This window comes from Bos javanicus, chromosome 4, assembly GCF_032452875.1.
Source record: "Bos javanicus breed banteng chromosome 4, ARS-OSU_banteng_1.0, whole genome shotgun sequence".
In the NCBI taxonomy this organism is placed as follows: Eukaryota; Metazoa; Chordata; class Mammalia; order Artiodactyla; family Bovidae; genus Bos; species Bos javanicus.
This window is the reverse complement of record NC_083871.1, coordinates 9,160,492-9,180,816: the sequence shown is the minus strand read 5'-3', so window position 1 is coordinate 9,180,816 and position 20,325 is coordinate 9,160,492. Positions and strand designations below refer to the sequence as shown.

The following is a 20,325-nucleotide window of genomic DNA, read 5'->3' as shown; positions in this document are numbered from 1 at the left end:
CCATTGCCCATGACCTGACTATATCAGAGCTGGAGAAAACCGTCAACCCTTTGGCCACCAGTTCTTCACCTGTGTCGGAGAAGGCAATGGCACCCCACTCCAGTACTCTTGCCTGGAAAATCCCATGGATGGAGGAACCTGGTAGGCTGCAGTCCATGGGGTCGCTAAAAGTTGGACACGACTGAGCGATTTGACTTTCACTTTTCACTTTCCTGCATTGGAGAAGGAAATGGCAACCCACTCCAGTGTTCTTGCCTGGAGAATCCAAGGGACAGGGGAGCCTGGCGGGCTGCTGTCTATGGGATCACACAGAGTCGGACACAATTGAAGTGACTTAGCAGCAGTAGCAGTCTTCACCTGCGTCAGGTTGGAAAGATCCCTCACTCATACATTTGCCTTCCAAAGCGATGCTTAATATAATGTAACTTATGATGGAGAGGACACATGACTTTGCAGGCAGAACTACTCAGAATACAGAATGCCTCATATTTCATGAATATGTACATTGTGACCAATTCCACATCTCCAGTGTAACAAGCCTGGAAGTGCCATAGCCTAATGGGATGTCAAAAACTTCTGAGTTGGGCAAGGGAAAAAAAAAAAAAGTTTTCTGGGGGCTGTAGAGCTTATCCTGGCTTTGGAGAAGGATCATGACAGATGTTAAGTGCCGGACCAGATGCTCCTGTGGCCATAAGGAACTCCACAATGAGGAGCCAGGTGTGTCTCATCAAGGGTGCTCCTGGCAAGGTGGGACTCCACACTGGATTACTTTACATGACAGGGGCAGCAATTTCCACTATTGTTCATTCATAATGTGCCAAGAATCGCAGGCCTAAACTCCCATCTGCCTGACCATTCTGCAAGGTCGGCATATGAGAGTAGTGAGCACTTCCAAATACTGGGCAAGTACTGCTCGTCCCCTTCTCCTCCTGCCCTCCCGTACACAGGTCACCTCTCTGTCACTTCTCGTCACAGCTCTAGGAGATGTGAATGTGATTACCAGGCTATGTTTCCAAGGTCACGAAGTTAAGTGTCAGAAGTTGAGACAGCTGGGGACTTCCCCGGTGGTCCAGTGGCTAAGACTCTACACTCCCAACTCAGGGGGGTCAGATTTGATCCTTGGTCAGGAAATAATATCCTGCTTTCCATTACTAAAAGATCCCACGTGCTGCAATTAACACTTGGAACAGCCAAATAAATAAATAAATATATTGTTTTAAATAGAAGAACTCGGACTATTGACTGTGAAACCAGAATTCCGAATGGCCATGCCACACTGCCTCAGTGCTTTCCATGTAACGTGAGGCACTGCTCTCTCAAATAATTCTCCAACAGCACTGCAGGATCAGTACTATTATGCATACTGGAAATGAAGAAAACGAGCCTCAGAGAGACTGAGGGACTTGCTCATGTACACAAAGCAAGAAATGACGTTACTGGGATTTGACCCTGGGTCTGTGTGAATCTGAAGTACAACCAGACCCAGTACGTGACTTCCGACAGCGAGTCTCTTGTTTGTTATGAATAAAAGCTGACTTGGCCAGAATTTAGGTGCTCCTATTGGCAAATCCCACAGGACACGAGATTACTTTAGTTAGACATTGCCTTTCACACTTAAATCTTTTCTTCTCTTTTTCTTCTGTTTGTGTGTGTGTGCTGGCTGTTTTTGATAATTTTTTTGTTTATAATTTAATTAATTTGGGGCTGTGCTGGGTCTTTGTTGCTATGTGGGCTTTTCCCTCGTTGGCGCGATAGGCTTCTCTTGCTGTGAAGCACAGCCTCCAGAACTTGCAGGCTTTGGTACTTCCAGCTCCTGGGCTCAAGAACACAGGCTCAACAGCTGTGGCTCATGGGCTTAGTTGCTCCGTGGCATGTTGGTTTTTCCTGGACCAGGGATTGAACCTGTGTCTCCTGCACTCGCGGAAAGATTCCTTACCACTGAGCCACTGGGAAAGCACCACATCTTTTCTGCTTACAGGGTAAACATGTGATTCAGCAAGTTCTGTGACGACCCTTAGCCTCCATCCTAATCTGGACTCAAACTCAAAACTCTCTTTCCACATGTTTCCCCTGCTTGAAATGCTTCGGAGCCCTGCTGGTGCCTAAGTCACGAGGGTAGATATTAATCACGGGAGACATGTAATGCACAAAATATGGAGATAATCACTGCTTAAAATAAAATATAGGTTGTCTCATCCAAACGAAGGCTGATCCAAAAATGGCAAGTCAAACCACTAACATTTCCTTCAATGCTATTTGCATGTTCTCTCATTCTGTCTACAGCTCTTGCATGTGTCTGCTCATCCTCCAGGAGTAGGTCGTGCCAAGAGGCGCAGCATAAATGGTTTCAAATGCACAGAATGTGATGGGAATCTCATTTGGAACCATATGGTCCTTCCCAAATGCTCCAAATGGCCACGACTCAAAGGTACACGATTTAAAAAAATAATCCTGCCACCATTAAAAATATATGAATAAATAAACGACAGCAATGACTTCCTTTTCCCTGCTGGATTCGTGGATGAGTTGCTTCTGCTCTGTGGCTGATTTTCAGTTCAGATAACTCATCTTTATTCATTTCCTTTCAGTTATGATGAGCCATATTGAGAGCAGCTGTAGATAGGAGAAAAAAAAAGAAAGAATCTCCTCACTCCCTCCTTCGAATCGTCAAACAGCCATTATAAAGAATCCATCTGGGCTCGGTGGTGTGTGGAGCACCCATGAAATAATAGGAAACAGGAGGCAAAAAAAACACAGTTTAAGCTGAATCTAACAAAGAGATTTAAAAATTATCCAAACACGTGTTTTGAGGCAAAAATCAAACTCAGAAATGATTTAATGCAAAGTCAGGTAGACCAGGACTTGAGGAAAATTATTCTTCAAATTAAATTCAAACCCCAAACAAAACAAAGTGTCCTTTAATGCTTGATGGAAAACACCAATCAGATGTCTGGTTACTAGGCTGGTAACTAGTAATGAGAGGTCTGGGGGCCAGTTCTAGTAAGAGTAACATTCAAAGTGAGAACGGGGTGAGCGAGTGCCAATAAGCCAAAAGCCTTAACATATAATATAAGAGTGAAATGATCAGGCAAAAACAACTTGCACAAAGTGGAAAGAAAGAAAAGAAATAAGAAAGGATTTACATTCGTGATGGAGCTTTTATATCTGCAAAGTCCTTCCAGGTTTAAAAAGCAAATGAACTGAGAATCAAAACGCAGTTATATTTCATTTTCTAAAATTCTGGATGAACGATGAATATTTTTTGGATCAAGCTTGGTCTGAATTAGGAAGTAAATGCTTTTAACATTTTACTTAAAATGATTTCATCTGTTGTAATATATAAACGCAACAGAAATCTTGTTTATAGGTCATTCTACTATATTTCAATGACACAAAAATGGCTTCGGTTTCAAAGGGGAAACTTGGCAAGTGATAACTGCATAAAATCTGCAGTCCTGTTTATTTTACAGCATTTTTGTCCCTGCGTTTTTAATGGTTACATGAACCAAATGCTTAGGCAACTGTGCCGAAGATGATTATGATTGAGAAACGAAGATATCTTAGGAGGCAAGCTGGAAAACTGCTTTGCAAGTTTTCCAAAAATGTAACTTACAGGGTAAAAAAGAAATCTAAGTAGTGTTTGTAAATGACCCAAAACACACAGTGACTAAAATTCACAAAGTTTTAAGATATTGGAAGAAAAACTAATGAAAAGACCATCACCATAGAGCACATCAAGAAAATTCAAACTTCTTTACCTTCAATTTACTAACTAGAATTAGTAAAGGTTTTTATTTCCTGTCAATCTCTGAAAGTGAAAGTGAAAATTTTAATGGCTCAGTCGTGTCTGACTCTCTTTGTGACCCCATGGACTGTAGCCCGCCAGGCTCCTCTGCCCATGGAATTCTCCAGGCAAGGATACTGGAGTGGGTAGGCATCCCTTCTCCAGGGGATCTTCCCGACACAGGGATGGAACCTGGGTATCCTGCAATGCAGGCGGATTCTTTACCACTGAGCTACCAGGGCTTCCCAGTCTCTGAACTCTGCCATTTTGGCACCGATGAGTACACACGTCTTGGTGACATTTATCCTTCTCTGGTGCCCCATATCTGATTCTCTGTCCACTTCTGCAATGGCATCTCTTCAGTCTCCTTGGCTGGGCTGGTCTGTCTGCCTTCTTGACCCTGCCTCTCTCCTCCTACCCACAGTGGTCCAAGCTCTGCTTTCTCCTGGGAGCTCAGTCTCTTACGCTGACAGGTCGCTTCTGATCATCCCACAGCAACATGCCCTTCCTCGGTCTGTCTTCTGTCCCTCTCCCACTGTGTCAACTTCAGTGGCCAAAGCCACCTCAACTCTGGGAGACTCACTCCTCCAGGCTTAAAAACTTTGACTTTTGTTTCAAAAAACAATGTTTTCTCTCCTTTGGCCGATACAGCCATCAGTCATGGAGTCCTACAGATTTGTCTCTCTCTGTAGTTTTCCTTTCAATTCGATCTAGACTCTTAGCACTTCAAACCTAACTGATTACCATAATAATGCTAACGGTAACTCAATAAGGCCAGCTGTGATGTGCCCAGCACTGCCTTAATTGCTTCATATGATTAGAACTCTTTACATAGGAAGAAATCAAGGCACAGAGATGAGTTTCTCTGACTGAGGTCACACAGCAAGGAGAACTGGGATAGGAATCAAAGCTGTCTAGTTCTTCAGCACCAGATTAAACTGCTTCTCACAGAATCTCTTGTCCAAGCCATGCTGCACACTACATCCACTTCATATTTTCCTAAAACAGTGTTTTATATGTGGCAGTAGTCCTAGCAACCTCCATGACCCGTATCTGTTGGCTGAAAATTTGAGTAAAAATTTCTGGAAATTTATCCTAGGGAAATAATTAGCAATGCATGAAAAGATTTATTTTTTGGGATCTTCAACACAAAATGATAGTTCAAACTGGAACAGGATTGTGGCACATTCATATGAGGAACTATACACCATTAAGAGGTCTTCCCAGGTGGCTCGTGGTAAAGAATCTGTGTGCCAGTGTAGGAGACACAGGAGACGTGGGTCTGATGATCCCTAGGTTGGGAAGATCCTCTGGAGGAGGAAATGGCAACCCACTCCACTATTCTTGCTCGGAGAACCCCATGGACAGAGGAGCCTGGTGGGCTACAGTCCACAGGGTCACAAAGAGTCGGACACAGAGCACGCACCAACCTACCTACTCCACTAAGAATGACACTCTTGGGCTTCCCTGATGGCTCAGGGGTAAAAGAATTCACCTGCCAATGCAGAAGACATGGGCTGGACCCCTGGTACAGGAAGATCCTGCAGAGCAACTAAGCCCAACTAAGCAACTGTTGGGCCTGTGCTCGAGAGCCCGGGAGCCGCAACTTCTGAAGCCTGAACACCCTAGAGCCCGCGCTCCACCAGAGAAGCTGCCACAATGAGAAGCCCACACACCGCAACTCAAGAGTAGCCCCTGCTTGCCGCAATTAGAGAAAAGCCTGCACAGCGACAAAGACCCAACAGAGCCCCAAATAATAAGTAGATAAATAAAATCATACAAAAAAAAAAAAAGAATGACATTGCAGAAGAGTATTTGATGACATAGGAAAGTGTTCAAGACTTACCAAGTGTTGGGGGATCAGATTATAAATTATATAGAGCCATATGGAACATGAATTCAATTTAGTTAAAAAAAGGAAAAGACCCCCAAACTCCAAACCAAAATAAAACCTAAAATATACTAAAATGTTAACCAAAATTGTTTCTAAGGTACTGGGACCATAAAGAATTTATTTTCATGCTTTCCCCCAAATTTTTAATGAATATATGATACTTAATTATCAGAGCCCCCTCTTGCGATAAATGTTATTTTAAAAATAATATTCAAATCCCACTATTTCTGTAGTATCATTTCCCAGGAGAAGACAATACTTACTGTCTGTTAAGCTTTGGTTGAAAGTTTCTCTACCTACAATTAAAGCCCCTGGGTCTAGGCTTCTTTGATTCTTTAGTCCCAACCTCTGCGTCTTTCCAGGAAACCTCAGCCAACTTGATCCCTTCGGTATGCTGTCTTACCATCATCTACCAGCTCCATGGTGGGTCATGGTCCAGCCAGAGCCCTGCTCCATCACTCACACCTCACTGACACATATGCATCAGCTCCTCCATTGGATTCTTAGAGTATAACTTGGATTTGTCCAGAATCATTTGGTACTTCTTTGTAGTTTTACCGTGTGTGGAAAATGACTCTCAACCCATGGGCCATATAGTTATTATAAAAAGTCATCATTACCATATACAAGCCAGGCCAGTGCCACTAATAATGTCTCCCACATTTACGTGCTGAAGCTTTATTATTTACACGCTGGTCTTAATTGCTATTTTCTGTCTCCTCTACAACATTTTCACACTTGAGTGACAGCACTTCCCACCTCAATCAATCTGGTGTAATTACAAGTATACTTCTTCTGCTCTTTTGCCAGTTCCTTGAGTTCATTAATAATATCTACTTAAGCTTTATAGCTGTGGCACATAGCACACAGTAGCTACTCAACTAATACTTATTGAATAAATTATAGATTAGAGGAAATGGGTGAATCTGTACTTAAAGTTAACTTGCTTGAGGAAAATCCTGGAAGCAACTTTCACATGACTGATGACCAGAATATAACACCAAACACCAAACACCAGAAATGTTGAAAATCTCCGTATGTGATACTGTTAAAGCTGAAAATATGACCTATGCCCACTTAGCTTTGCCAGATAACGAAGAGATGCATAAAAGCTAACTGGAACATGTAAGTCTTTTTTGTTAAATTTATTTATTTTTAATTGACGGATAATTACAATATTTCGTTGGTTTCCACCATACATCAACATGGATCAGCCATAAGTATTGGAACATGTAAGTCGGGAGTTGGTGATGGACAGGGAGGCCTGGCGTGCTGCAATTCATGGGGTCGCAAAGAGTCAGACACGACTGAGCGACTGAACTGAACTGAACTGAAGTCTTACCCATCATATTAATTTCTTACATGGCAAGATGGTTCCTACCTAGAGATTTAGTGATAAAATGGATCAGGGGAGAAGGAAGAGGAAAAAAGAACTTTTACCGGTTGTGAAAATTCCCAAACGGGTAACTCTAGTTGTTACTTTCCCCTGACTATATCCTAAATTACCCTTAAGTTGCTGTGTATCTATGGAAACCAAAAGATCACACCACGATTGACAAGACAGAATGCTGTATGAATAAGAGGTCTAGATGGGAGCTATAATTTTCCTGTGGGGCTTTATAACCACACGAGGAAAGTCTGACTGGCGAATATAGCCAATCAAGCCACTGGTCGCATTTAAGAACATGGTAATCCTAAATACACAGGCTTGGTTTTATATAATGCATGGGTATAACTCCAACTGAGTCTGCATACTGCAAGGATTTTTCCACCTCACATTGGCCCTCATTTCCATTTCTTTAGACTACTTCATTTCTCTCTTTGAGCTCTATGGGTCCTAACATTACGTTGTAAGTGGGAAAAATTGTGTCTCTGCTTTCTATCTTAGCTATGACCACGAGACCATGAAGTGTAGATATTTAGCTACCAGTGGATTCCGTTATCCAGCTAGGTGTGAACCTGGACCAGAGGGAGAATACACAGAGAAAGAGAAGGAAAGCATTCCTTCTCTTCATCTACGGAATAAGGAACAAATGCACCCTTCTGGAACCAAATGAGGAACTCCAAGAGAGAAGTCATTTCAAACCAGTTTTTATTTAGACTGTGGCAAAAGTATGGCAAACATGATTTAAGATAGAACTCCTAAGAGTTCAACCAGAGAAATAAAAATGGCATAGTTTAAAATGAACCCCCATCAGGAACCTCCCTGGTGGTCCAGTGCTTAATAAGAGTGCGAGCTTCCAATGAAGGGGGTTCAATCCCTGGTGGGGGAATTAAGATCCCACATGCCTCTAAGCATGGCCAAAATATTTAAAAAGTAAAGAAAAGACGAACCCATCATAACTCTAGAAGGAAGCTCAGGTCCAATCCTGCACTTTACAGGCAAATCACATTCCCTCAGGCTTTTCTCAGGTGAAGTTATGTTCTGCAGAAATGAGGGCATGATGACACCCAGAGTTATCTGGATCTGAATATCAATGGGCCACTGTGAGTAGGATCATTCTGTACTGAGGACATGATGTGCACCGAACGGACCCTGGGATGAGGATGCTCCTCCTGGACCTGTAACCATGGTAACAGATGAGACTCACTTTGGAACTGGGAATTTGAGTTCTGTCCCAAATTATGAGATAGCCTGAAGATCAGAGTGTGAGCAAGATGGGAGTGAGAATAACGGCGGAACAGAAGAGCAGAAGAAATGGAGCAGTCTCCACAAGGGAACTCCAGTCTTTAGAATAAGCTATGTTTCCTGGGATATATGATCCTTGGGACATGGCAGGCATTAAATAAGGAACATTAATAATGGTATCTGAGGACAGTGATTGCAGCCATGAAATTAAAAGATGCTTGCTCCTTGAAAAGAATGCTAAAAATGCTAATGCTAAAACTTAGAAAGCATATTAAAAAGCAGAGATATCACTTAGTCAACAAAGGTCCATCTAGTCAAAGCTATGGTTTTTCCAGCAGTCATGTACAGATATGAGTTGACCCGTAGAGAAGGCTGAGCAGCAAAGAATTGATGCTTTTGAACTGTGGTGTTGGAGAAGACTCCTGAGAGTCCCCTGGACAGCAAGGAGATCAAATCAGTCAGTCTTAAAGGAAATCAACCCTGAATATTCATTGGAAGGACTGATGCTGAAGCTGAAGCTCCAATATCTTGGCTACCTGATGTGAAGAGCCAACTCATTAGAAAAGACCCTGATGCTGGGAAAGACTGAAGGCAGGCGAAGGGGATGACAGAGGATGAGATGGTTGGATGGCATCACTGACTCAAAGGACATGAGTTTGAGCAAACTCTGGGAGGTGGTAAAGGACAGGGAAGCCGGGTGTGCTGCAATCCATTGGGTTGCCAAGAGTCAGTCATGACTTAGCAACTGAACAACAAAAATAATGATATCAGTGTCCTTTCTCCATATCAACAAAATTAAAAAAATACTTTAATCATTAATGAGGCAAAAACAAAATCAAGAAATAAGAATCTTATATTTGTAATAGTAAAACCTAATTTGGATCGATGGCCGGAAAGACATGTCTGAATCAAAATCTAAGGTTTAATACTGTTTAAAGAGATGCAATCATATTATCTCTAAGGATGCACAGAAACTAGAGGAGGGCTAAATCTGCCAAGGAGAGGTCCTTCCTGGGCTCACCTGGTATAATCACATTAACAGTAACTTCAGTGTGCTTGAAAATAATTTTCTTAATAGGGTAAACACTGTCCTTTGCATTCTTTTCAGAAAATTTACTGCCTTAGCAAACTAGTTTTCATAGACACTGCCTTACCAAAAATTATTATGCATTATGAATAAAGGAAAGTGCAAGTGCTGGTCGCTCAGTTGTGTCTGACTCTTTGCAACCCCTCCTGGACTGTAGCCCACCATGCTTCTCTGTCCACGGAATTTTCCAGGCAAGAATACTAGAGTGGGTTGCCATTCCCTTCTCCAGAGGATCTTCCCAACCCAGGGATCAAATCTGGGTCTCCTGAATTGCAGGCAGATTCTCTACCATCTGAGCCACCAGGGAAGCCCATTATATATTATACCAAAGCTTAAATGTTTAAAAAGTTATATAAATTTAGGAGTCCCAGGTGGCTCAGATGGTAAAAGCGTCTGGCTATAATACGGGAGACCCGGGTTCCATCCCTGGGTTGGGAAGTGAAATTGGAGAAGGAAATGGCAACCCACTCCAGTACTCTGGCCTGGAAAATCCCATGGACAGAGGAGCCTGGTAGGCTACAGTCCATGGGGTCGCAAAGAGTCGGACACGACTGAGAGAGTTCACTTCACTTCATACGTGTATGTGCGGTGTATGTACACACACACACACAACCAAGACAGTAGGTCTTTCTAGTTATTTTAGGCCAACGTGTAAAAAAATACCCACCAATTGTCTGAAAGATAATATAAATATACTACCCTATTTTGCTACAGAGCAGTAAAAGTAAATTGGATGGACTGACAAGATTTCATGTAACTGCTACTGCTGCCAAGTGGCTTCAGTCGTGTCCGATTCTGTGTGACCCCATGGACAGCACCCCACCAGGCTCCTCTGTCCATGGGAGTCTCCAGGCTCCCATGGAGAGTGGGGTGCCATTTCCTTCTCCAATTTCACTTAAAGAGATAATTAATTAGCTGACAATATATTTTCATCTAAAAGGAGACTGGAAAAGGGAAATATAGTTTTAAAAATGATTTAAACACAAACTGTCCCCTCATAAACAATCATCAATCAGGAGGCCTTACCTCCCTGGCATTAGAAGGGTTAAGCGCTCTACTAAATGCCTCTCCCACTTCCTCCCAACCAGAGGATGCTGTAATTTTTAGGATTTATGAATTGGCCGGGCCAGTCAGCATCTTGAACACGACAGACTCTGTCTAGATCTATCTCTTACCTGCTGGGAAGAGACAATTCCCCTCACACTTGGAACCCTGAAGCCCTTTAAGCTGCCTGCTCTGTAGCCACGGCAGCTGGGCCCTACACAATTCTTCATCTCCTACCTCTGCGGCCTCACTAAATAAAGACCACGGTGCCTTGTTAGCCAACAGCTGAGCGTGAAATCACTACATTCCAATTCCCTACTCCCCGAGTCAATCAATCTTTTTTTTTGACATTATAGATCTCGATGCATTGGGTCAATAAAAAGATGGGGAAAATGGAGATGAATAAAATTAATGTTTCAGGGCAAGTGGAACACACCCAAACGACATATTTAATTTCATATAGTGAAATTAAGTGTATTCATATAAGAAGGTTAGAGCTAACAAAATCAAAACACATGCTATTTAAAGTCATCATTGCGCTCAGAACTTGCACGGGATACATAATGGGAAAGAGTGTAGCGACAGATACGCAGTCAAGAATAAGCTTTTGGTCAGGTCTAAAATTGTTAATGGATTAGAGTATGCTTGACAAGACACTGAGGCTGTAACATATGTTCTTCCTAAGGGGTATTAACATTTTATGCATCAGCGACATGCTAAGTGAGAGGGAGAAGGAGAGTCTGAACCACTAACTATGAGAACATGACCACCAAGAACTATGAGAACATCACGTGCAGCAATCAGCAGGCCTTCTCCTCACCTGGAATCCTGTGTGCGCAGGCGCCTGGGGATGGGGGCTGCAGGGAAGCTTGGCACAAGGGGAGGATAGTCAAAAAGGGAAGAACACAAATAAATAGGCTGTAGCGTGTGTTGAAGGTGGTGCTTTTTTCTTGAAGAAGCTCCTAATGCAAAGGGCATGTGCAGAAAAGGCCTTCAGAACAGGGAAGGAATGTTTTGGAATAAACCTTTCATCCCACTTAAATAATATCTCATAACTTATGTCTACTTCTCTATTGGCAGGGCTACTTATTTACTCAGTATCCTCTAATCGTCCTTTCACGTGTATTCACATCATGATTCTTTTTCAAGACTGCAAAATTGGGACTTCCCTGTGGTCTAGTAGATAAGACTCTGCCTGCCAGTGCAGGGGACACGGGTTCAATCCCTGGTCCGGGAAGCTTCACATGCCTCGGGGCGACTAAGCCCGTGCATCACAGCTACTGAGCCCGCCTGCCTAGAGCCTGCGCTCCCTACCAAGAAAAGCTGCTGCAATGAGAAGCCCTCGGACTGGGACGAGAGCAGCCCCTGTTCACTGCTACACAGAAAGCCTGCCTGCAGCAGTAAGGACCCAGTGCAGCCCAAACTAGGAGAAAAACAAATAAAATTAAAACAGTGCAAAATTGAGCATCGAACAAATATTACCACTAAAACTGAGCTGGGACTATTGGTTCATCCAGAGCACTTGAAAATCATTAGGCCATTAATCTAGGGCACAGTCTCCCTAACTGTGAGGGAGTTTTATATATATAAATATATATATAGTGTGTTATGTCTTTATATAAAATCTCAACAACTTTTGCTGTTAGTTTGCAGACTCCTTATAGACAGCAGCTATATCCTGTCTCCTGTAATGCCTGGCCAACAGCAAGGACTGGATAAGCATTTGTTGACTTGGATGTACTACTTTTAAACAGGAATGAAAAGACCCTGATGCTGGCAAAGACTGAAGGCAAGAGGAGAAGTGGGCAACAGAGGCCAAGATGGTTGGATGGCATCACTGACTCAAGGGACATGAGTTTGCACAAACTCTGAGAGATGGTGAAGGAGAGGGAAGCCTGACGTGCTGCGGTCCACAGGGTCACAGAGAGTCAGACTCGACCCAGTGATTAAACAATGACACCAGAAACCGTGTTCACACCTGCCTCTTCATGCTCCTCTGGGACTCCTGGGCATCCCTGACCACACTCCTCATGACTCTGGGCAGACTCATGACTGCCGTCTGTTTTCCCCGCAAGACTGCAGTATCCCAAAAGACGGGCACTAAGGCCAACTTGATTTTGTAGTCTAAACATCCAGAAAAGGACTGGACTTACAGGGGGCACTCCACTTTCTACCTAAGGGACTAATTATTACCTCACAAACTTCACATTTAACCAAAGATGCGGCCATCACATCTTATTAAAGGGACTGGAAATGCAGAATTCCTGTAAGAGTAAAATGTAATTACGTGCACATCATTACCTGATTTGCAAATTCTCTTTTAAAATGAATTATTTTGTATCATTCACATGTTATTTAGAATCTGGTTATGAGTTATATATATACATATGTATATATAGAGAGACAGACTAATACACAAAAAGATAAAGAAACAAAATTTTAACTGCTCCCTTTTTACTTCTTGACTGATTTCCTTATGGTGATTTTACCATTAAACATGATCATTTTAAGGTTAAATATAATTAGAAGTGTAGATTAGAAGAATAAAGAATTATATTAAGTATTATCATACCAAATGGAGAAGGCAATGGCAACCCACTCCAGTACTCTTGCCTGGAGAGTCCCATGGGCGGAGGAGCCTGGTGGGCTGCAGTGTATGGGATCGTTAAGAGTTGGACACGACTGAGAGACTTTACTTTCGCTTTTCACTTTCATGCATTGGAGAAGGAAATGGCAACCCACTCCAGTGTTCTTGCCTGGAGAATCCAGGGACGGGGAGCCTGGTGGGCTGCTGTCTATGGGGTCACACAGAGTCGGACATGACTGAAGCGACTTAGCAGCAGCAGCATTATCATACCAAAAGAGAAATAATTTCAGAGTTGGTTGTTTTCCTGGATTGTTTATCCATTATCCAGATTTTTAAGGGAAAAAAAAAATGAGTTCAGTTTGGATCCTGAAACTCAAAGCTTCACTTCATATTTGGCAAGTCAGTAACATCTATGATAAAGTATAAGATATTTATCATACGTGCAAACATAATCTGTTAGGGGAAAGGCAACATGTTTTATACAGAGAGAGGGCATGTCTTTCCAATCATTCTGAGTTATTTGAGAGGGTAAATAATTTGAGAGAGCACATAATTTATTTAAACTTTCAAAACCCTTTGACAAAGTTCCACATCAAAGACAGTTTATAAAAGCGGAGTTAACATGGGATTGGGGAAAGTGTTTTCTCATGGAGAGAGGACTTGATTAAAGATGGGAAATGATGAGTAGAACCAACATTTTCCATCACAGAAGTATTAAAAGTAACTAGTAGCCAGCATCAACTGGATTTTCTTTTTAATATTAAAAATTATGTTGGCATGAGAGAGAGTGAGCACACTTTAAAAAAAAAGAAAAAGCTTTATCTGCAGAATCCATTTACCTCTTGCAGGTGATAGAATGCCTAAAGTCATGGAAAGATTTGTGTGCATGATAGAGCCAGAGAGAGACAGAGAGATTTAGGTGTTGGTGGAGGTAGGGCAGTTAGCGGACCAGAAAAATGATAAGTAAAGGATGCTCTTTATACCAAACTGGCTTATCTGCACTTATCCAATATGTGCAGGTTTGATTACTATGTCTTGAAAGGTACTTGATTAGGCAAGTCCAGTGAAACTGGGAAAATAAAATGTCTTAGGTGCTGTTTTAGAGAGTGGAAGGAAAAAAACCTCAACACTTGTGTGAGTGTGTGTGTGTGTATGTGAAGAGATCAAAGAAAAACAGAGACCGAAGAAACACAATAGGAAAATGGAGGCTGTTAGTTTGTTCAGCTTAGAAAAACCAGAAGTTGAGAGAGGCCACTGGAAAAGTTTGTAAAATCACAAAGGACATACGGGCGGGTGTCTATTATACTCACTGTCTGAACAGTAAAGCCAGGTAAACCCCTTTGAAGTTTAAAAGGCTCTTTCAGGACACCTGATAGGAAGGGCTTAGATTCACCCAACAGGTGGCTCTTCAAGAGAAAGCGTCTAGTGAAAAACTGAAATGGGCTTAAGGCGTTTGGGACATCCAGGGAGGCTAGATTCTTAACAGGTTAATAAAGGCAACCAGGAGCTTTCTGTTGTCCCCCTACCTTTTAAACTTCCCCTCCCCTACACCCCTCACAGACAGGGGCTGAAAAGTAGCCAGCCTGGTGAGCCACAGCTTCATTTCCCCTCTATTGATGCAGAAAATGAAGCAGGAATTACGATGCTGCATTAGTTATCACTGCTGTCAACATTAGTCCCTAATGACCCAGTTTGGGAGGAGGGGAAGAGGGGTAGAAGGGAGAAGGTACCCGCCAAACAACAGTGCTATCTCAAGATGTAAACGATCTTTTTCGAGGTAAAAAAAAAAAAAAATTTAGCCGACTTTAAAGACTGACTTTCTTATGTGCAGTGCAGCAAAGAACAGCTTGTAGGCTGCAGATCAATAAATTCCAGTTAACTTTCAAGTCATGTTGGCATGCAGCCCTGGCTGGTTTATTAATTTACATTTCAGCCCTCTAAAAAGGTATGTATAAAGAAATAAGGCACTGTATGGATTGCAGTGAGATTGCTCAATCAGAACAGGTTTTCACATTTATTGGTTATCAACAGCAGCGGGAAATCTTACAACACTAAAGAGAACAGGTCACCTCTCCTTCTGTCTCACCTGGTTAGTGTTTTTCTTAGGACTCATTCCTTTTTGTTTTTAAGAGTACTTGACATCTTTTTTTATTTTATTTTTTTAAGATTTTGATGCGGACCCTTTTTAAAGTCTTCATTGAATTTGTTACAGCATTGCTTCTGTTTCTACTGTTTTAGTGTTTTGGCCTCGAGGCATGTGGGATCTGAGCTCCCAGACCAAGGATCGAACCCACACCTCCTGCACTGGAAGGTGAAGTCTTCATCGCTGACCGCAGGGAAGTCCCTGCAGCTCTTGCTCTCTATCTGGGCAGCAAAAACCTACGGCTTTCCCCAGGCAAGTTTCAGCAACTAGTTAAGGATAAAAAGAGTGTGAATGACAAGACAGTAACACTATCTCAATGTTCAAATTTCCATGTAGAAAAGCTTGTCTGCAGGGTTGCTCGGCTTGTGGAATCTCTGCTCCCAGACCAGGGATCAATCCCAGATTCCCTGGGGTGGAAGCATAGAGTCCTAATCACTGGACCACCAGGGAATGCCTTTCTCTTTCTCCTGCCCCCTGGTCTGCAACACCTATTTAACTCTAAGAACATAACCTAAAAGTCTAAGAGTAGAAATGAAAAGCTACAAATAGCTTATGTTCTCTTCTTTTGATCATCTTCCTGTTCTTCTTTTCTCATCTTTGATCCTTCACTTGGCTTGCTTTCAATATACATTTTTAAAAACCCTCTAATATCTGTCAGTGGATTATTCCTTTTGTGGCCTTGCTCTAGGTATCAAGACTTTCTGGAATTCCCACTCCAGTGGATTATTCCTTTTGTGGCCTTGCTCGAGGTATCGAGACTTTCTGGAATTCCCACTCCAAAATGGTTACCATTTTAAGAAGCACAAACTCATTTTACTATTAGACCATGCTGAAAATTACTCTGAAAGGACAGCTGCAGTTCAAACAAAGCATCCTCTCAATGACTTCTGGATTATCTGCGTCACCTCTCCCTTGTATGGACATAAATATGGGAGAGCTGCCTGAATCTATGAAAGCTAGTCAGAGACAAAAGCTGCAGTTGAATTCTATGTACCTAACGCATTTTTGGCGGAGAAGGCAATGGCACCCCACTCCAGTACTCTTGCCTGGAAAATCCCATGGATGGAGGAGCCTGGTAGGCTGCAGTCCATGGGGTTGCTAAGAGTCGGACACGACTGAGTGACTTCACTTTCACTTTTCACTTTTGTGCACTGGAGAAGAAAATGGCAACCCACTTCAGTGTTCTTGCCTGGAGAATCCCAGGGACGGGGGAGCCTGGTGGGCTGCTGTCTATGGGGTCACACAAAGTTGGACATGACTGAAGCGACTTAGCAGCAGCAACAATGCATTTTTGGACTTCCCAAGTGGCGATAGTGGTAAAGAACCTGCCTGCCAGTGCAGGAGATGCACAAGATCCCCTGGAGGAGGACATGGCAACCCACTCCAGTATTCTTGCCTGGAGAATCCCACAGACAGAGAAGTCTGGTAGACTATAGTCCATCCATGGGGTTGCAAAGAGTCAGACATGGCTGAAGCAACTTAGCATGCATACACTGTGTTTTTAATTCTGAAATATTTATGAAAGAATAATACCATCTAAATATGGCCCATAATGATAGCATCTTGTGTATATTTTTAAAAACAAGTGCTTATGTGGAAATCTTAGATATTTTCAGACCAATTGTATCTTCATGAAGTTTATATAGAATATTATCATTTTATTAATAATTGTGATATGTATTTAAGAGCCAGCTGAAACAATATGAAACTTATGCCACATTTTCATGTTGAGAATTTCAGATTAAAGACAGATTCACACTTTTTATTTCTGACTGCATTCAGTTTTAATCATGGTTCCTGGAGTTTCTCATGAACAGTGAAATTGTATTTAAATAGGGCCTTTAGGGTGTTCAAGTTACAGATTAATTAACTCAATTTGGACAAGGGGCTGGGGGCACTGCAGTTCTCGCAGATCTAATTTTATCTCCAGAGGTAGTCCAAGTTCCTCTAGACATCAGCAACTAAATGACTGCATAGGCTTGGACTGACTGTGATCGAAACATCTAAAATGAAGCAGACTTGTCAGAAATCAGACCAATGGTGAGTGCAGTGGGATGACACGGGACTCATTTACATTTCCAGCACACTGTTGCCTAGGGCTATGAATGCAGCTCCCTCTCAGCTGTGGGATGTTGGGCTTCAAGTTTTATTTATTTTTTATTGGAGTATAATTGCTTTACAATATTGGGTTACTTTCTGCTGTACAAAGAAGCGAGTCAGCCGTATGTATACATGTATCCCCTCCCTTGTGGCCCTCCCTCCCCACTCTTCTCCATCCCACCCCTCTAGGTCATCACAGAGCACAGAGCTGAGCTCCCTGTGGTTCAAAGCAGCTTCCCATTAGGCTTCAAGCTCTAGCCCAGATGCTATCTTCTCCATGAAGCATCCCCTGACTCAATGAGGTCTGCCCCTTCTCTTTTGATTGCATTTTTTTTTTAGGCCTGTATAATAGTATTCACGCTTTACTCTGAGTTAATCATCTGTATCTCATGCCATTTACTGCCTTGTAAACTGCTTGACAATGGTGACCATTGTAATGGACTGAACGTGCCCCCCCAAATTCATGTTGAATCCCTCATTCCCAACACGGGGCCTTTGGTCAATCAATTAAGTTTAGATGAATTCACGAGGGTGGGATCCCCATAACAGGATTCGTGTTTTTTCTTTTAATTTTATATACTTATTTTTTTTTAATGTTCGGCTCTGCTGGGTCTTTGTTGCTATGTGTGGGTTTGCTCCAGCTTTGGTGAGTGGGGGCTACTCTTGTTTCGGAGCATGGGCTCAGTAGTTGTGGGACATGGGTTCAGTTGCCTCATGGTATCTTCTTGGACCAGGGATGGAACCCGTGTCCCCTGCATTGCAGGGCAGATTCTTAACCACAGGAGAACCAGTGAAGCCCCAGGATTAGTGTTCTTATACGAAGGGTCAGATATCCACTCCCCCACCCCCCACCATGCTATGTGACAACGCAGTGAGAAGGTGGCTGTCTGTAAGCCAGGAAGAGAGCCCTCATCAGGAGTCAAGCCAGTCATCGAAAGCCCCGAGTCACGGTATTTTGTTACGGGAGCCCGAGCTGACTAGCACCACCGTGTCCTGGTCTCTCTCCCAAAGCCATCTATGGGATTTGTTGGCATAAATGTTTGCCAGCTCTCTTCTGGTTCTCATTCATCTGGGCCCTTTACTTCCACGAATATCTTTCTTCCCTACAAACTTGCTAAACTCTTTTCATTTTGCTCCTGGTTCCCTGGAAACTATACGCAAACATAAACACATATAACAGTAAACCTGATTAATTGTTAAATAGTTAGAAAAGATTCTAAGGGCCAAGAGACTACTGAGCGAAATCGGCTAGTTACTTATACAAAGAAGTATGTTCTTGCCAATTCTTCTTGCAACAAAGGCTCCTTTGGGCTATTTTCACATTTGTCATTTAGGACAGAGATATAGTTACAAGAAATATTTCATTTTTCTTTTCCCTCTACTGTAAGATAAACAACAGAAAAAAGATGAAGGTAAACAGCAACTGCTTCTCACCCTCCCTGGCAGGACACCTGTGAGAGCCAGGGACTGCAGCAAATTTCAGAACACAGCCTTTCCTAAAAAGGCAGCCTCTACTCAACCCTTGCCTGACACTGTGGTTAGAGAATGCCCAGAATGGCTCGTTCACCCTTTTATTTATGTTTTTAGTGAGTTGTAGAAAAAGGAAGATTTTTATGTAAGATCTCTTGTTGTTGTTCAGTCGTTAAAAAATTCTCTGTTGTTGTTCAGTCGTTAAAAAATGTCTGACTCTTTGCAACCCCATGGACTGTAGCCCACCAGGCTGCTCTGTCCATGGGATTCTCCAGGCAAGAAAACTGGAGAGGGTTGTCATTTCCTTCTCCAGGGGGTCTTCCCGACCCAGGGATTGAACCGAGTTTCCTGTTTCTCCTGCACTGGCACGTTACCACGTGACTACACTGCATTAATAAGCATGCACTGCAGGCAGATTCTTTACTGTCTGAGCCACCAGGGAAGCCCCTCTTACTTGGAATGGTTCTCAACAACCCCTACTGGGGCCACGAAACAAACAAATTTTCTTCCAGACTGCCCCCACTCTACCGTGTTCCTCACATCGCACATCCCCTGGATGTAACATGTTCAGTTCTCCTCTTGTGCTTTCTTGCTGACTTTCTAAAGAATATCTTGAATATCTCTTCTCAATTTCCCCAAATCCCTCTTCTTCATTCTCTTTAAAACTCATGCCAAACCAAGTCCCAATATGCCCTTCCTCTGCTCATGATTATGTATGATCTGTACCAAGAAATGTGCTGCACTGTCAGAATTCTAGCTTTTCTTCATGTTAGGTAGAAGCTTCCCAGGTGGCTCAGTGGTAGAGAATTCACCTGCCCATACAAGAAACACAGGTTCAATCCCTGGGTCTGGAAGATCCCCTGGAGAAGGAAATGGGAACCCACCCCAGTATTATTGCCTGGAAAATCCCAAGGACAGAAGAGCCTGGATGGCCACAGTCCATGGGATTGCAAAAGAGTCTGACATGACTTCAAGACTAAACAACAGCAGCAAATGGAAAGACAAATGAAAAATGATTATCATAAAGAATTCAAGTCAATATGTCTTTTGTATCACAGTCTTCATGAAATTTGGGATTCATAACAGTTACTGAGTGCCTGTTATGAACCAAGCAAGCCATTATGCTAAATACATTATCATCCCATTTAATTTGTACAACAAGCTGACAACACAGACACTATTTCTAGTCCCGATTTACAGATGGAAAAACTTGGAGGCTTGGGAAGGTTAAGACTTAGCCTAGGTCACGGAACTGTTAAGTAGTGCAGTGTAGTCTCAAAGCCCAGATGGCTGACCCAAGTCAGGATCTTCATCCCTAGCCTACACAGCTTCTGTGAGTTAAAGAGAGCTGCCTGGACCAAGTGAAGTCCGCTGCTAACAGGACAGGTGTGAGTGCAATGAATGACTAACCAAATGTTCACCAACATAAGGTCCCACTCTTGGGTCTGTATGCAAATAGGCAGAACAGGACCTAAAATTAAATAAAAGAGCTCAACATGAGATCAAAGCTCTTAGGACAGTCTGCCCCTCTACAACGTCAAGGGCAGAAACAAGGACTAGCTAAGCCTATTGCAACTTCCCAAAGGA

General features: G+C 42.6%; 1 protein-coding gene across 8 annotated transcripts in view; it reads right to left on the bottom strand.

The window, feature by feature from the left end:
* The window catches only part of CDK14 (cyclin dependent kinase 14), a 659,101-nt gene that overhangs the window by 53,064 nt on the left and 585,712 nt on the right, over positions 1-20,325 (bottom strand). The gene's annotated exons all lie outside the window — the stretch shown is intronic.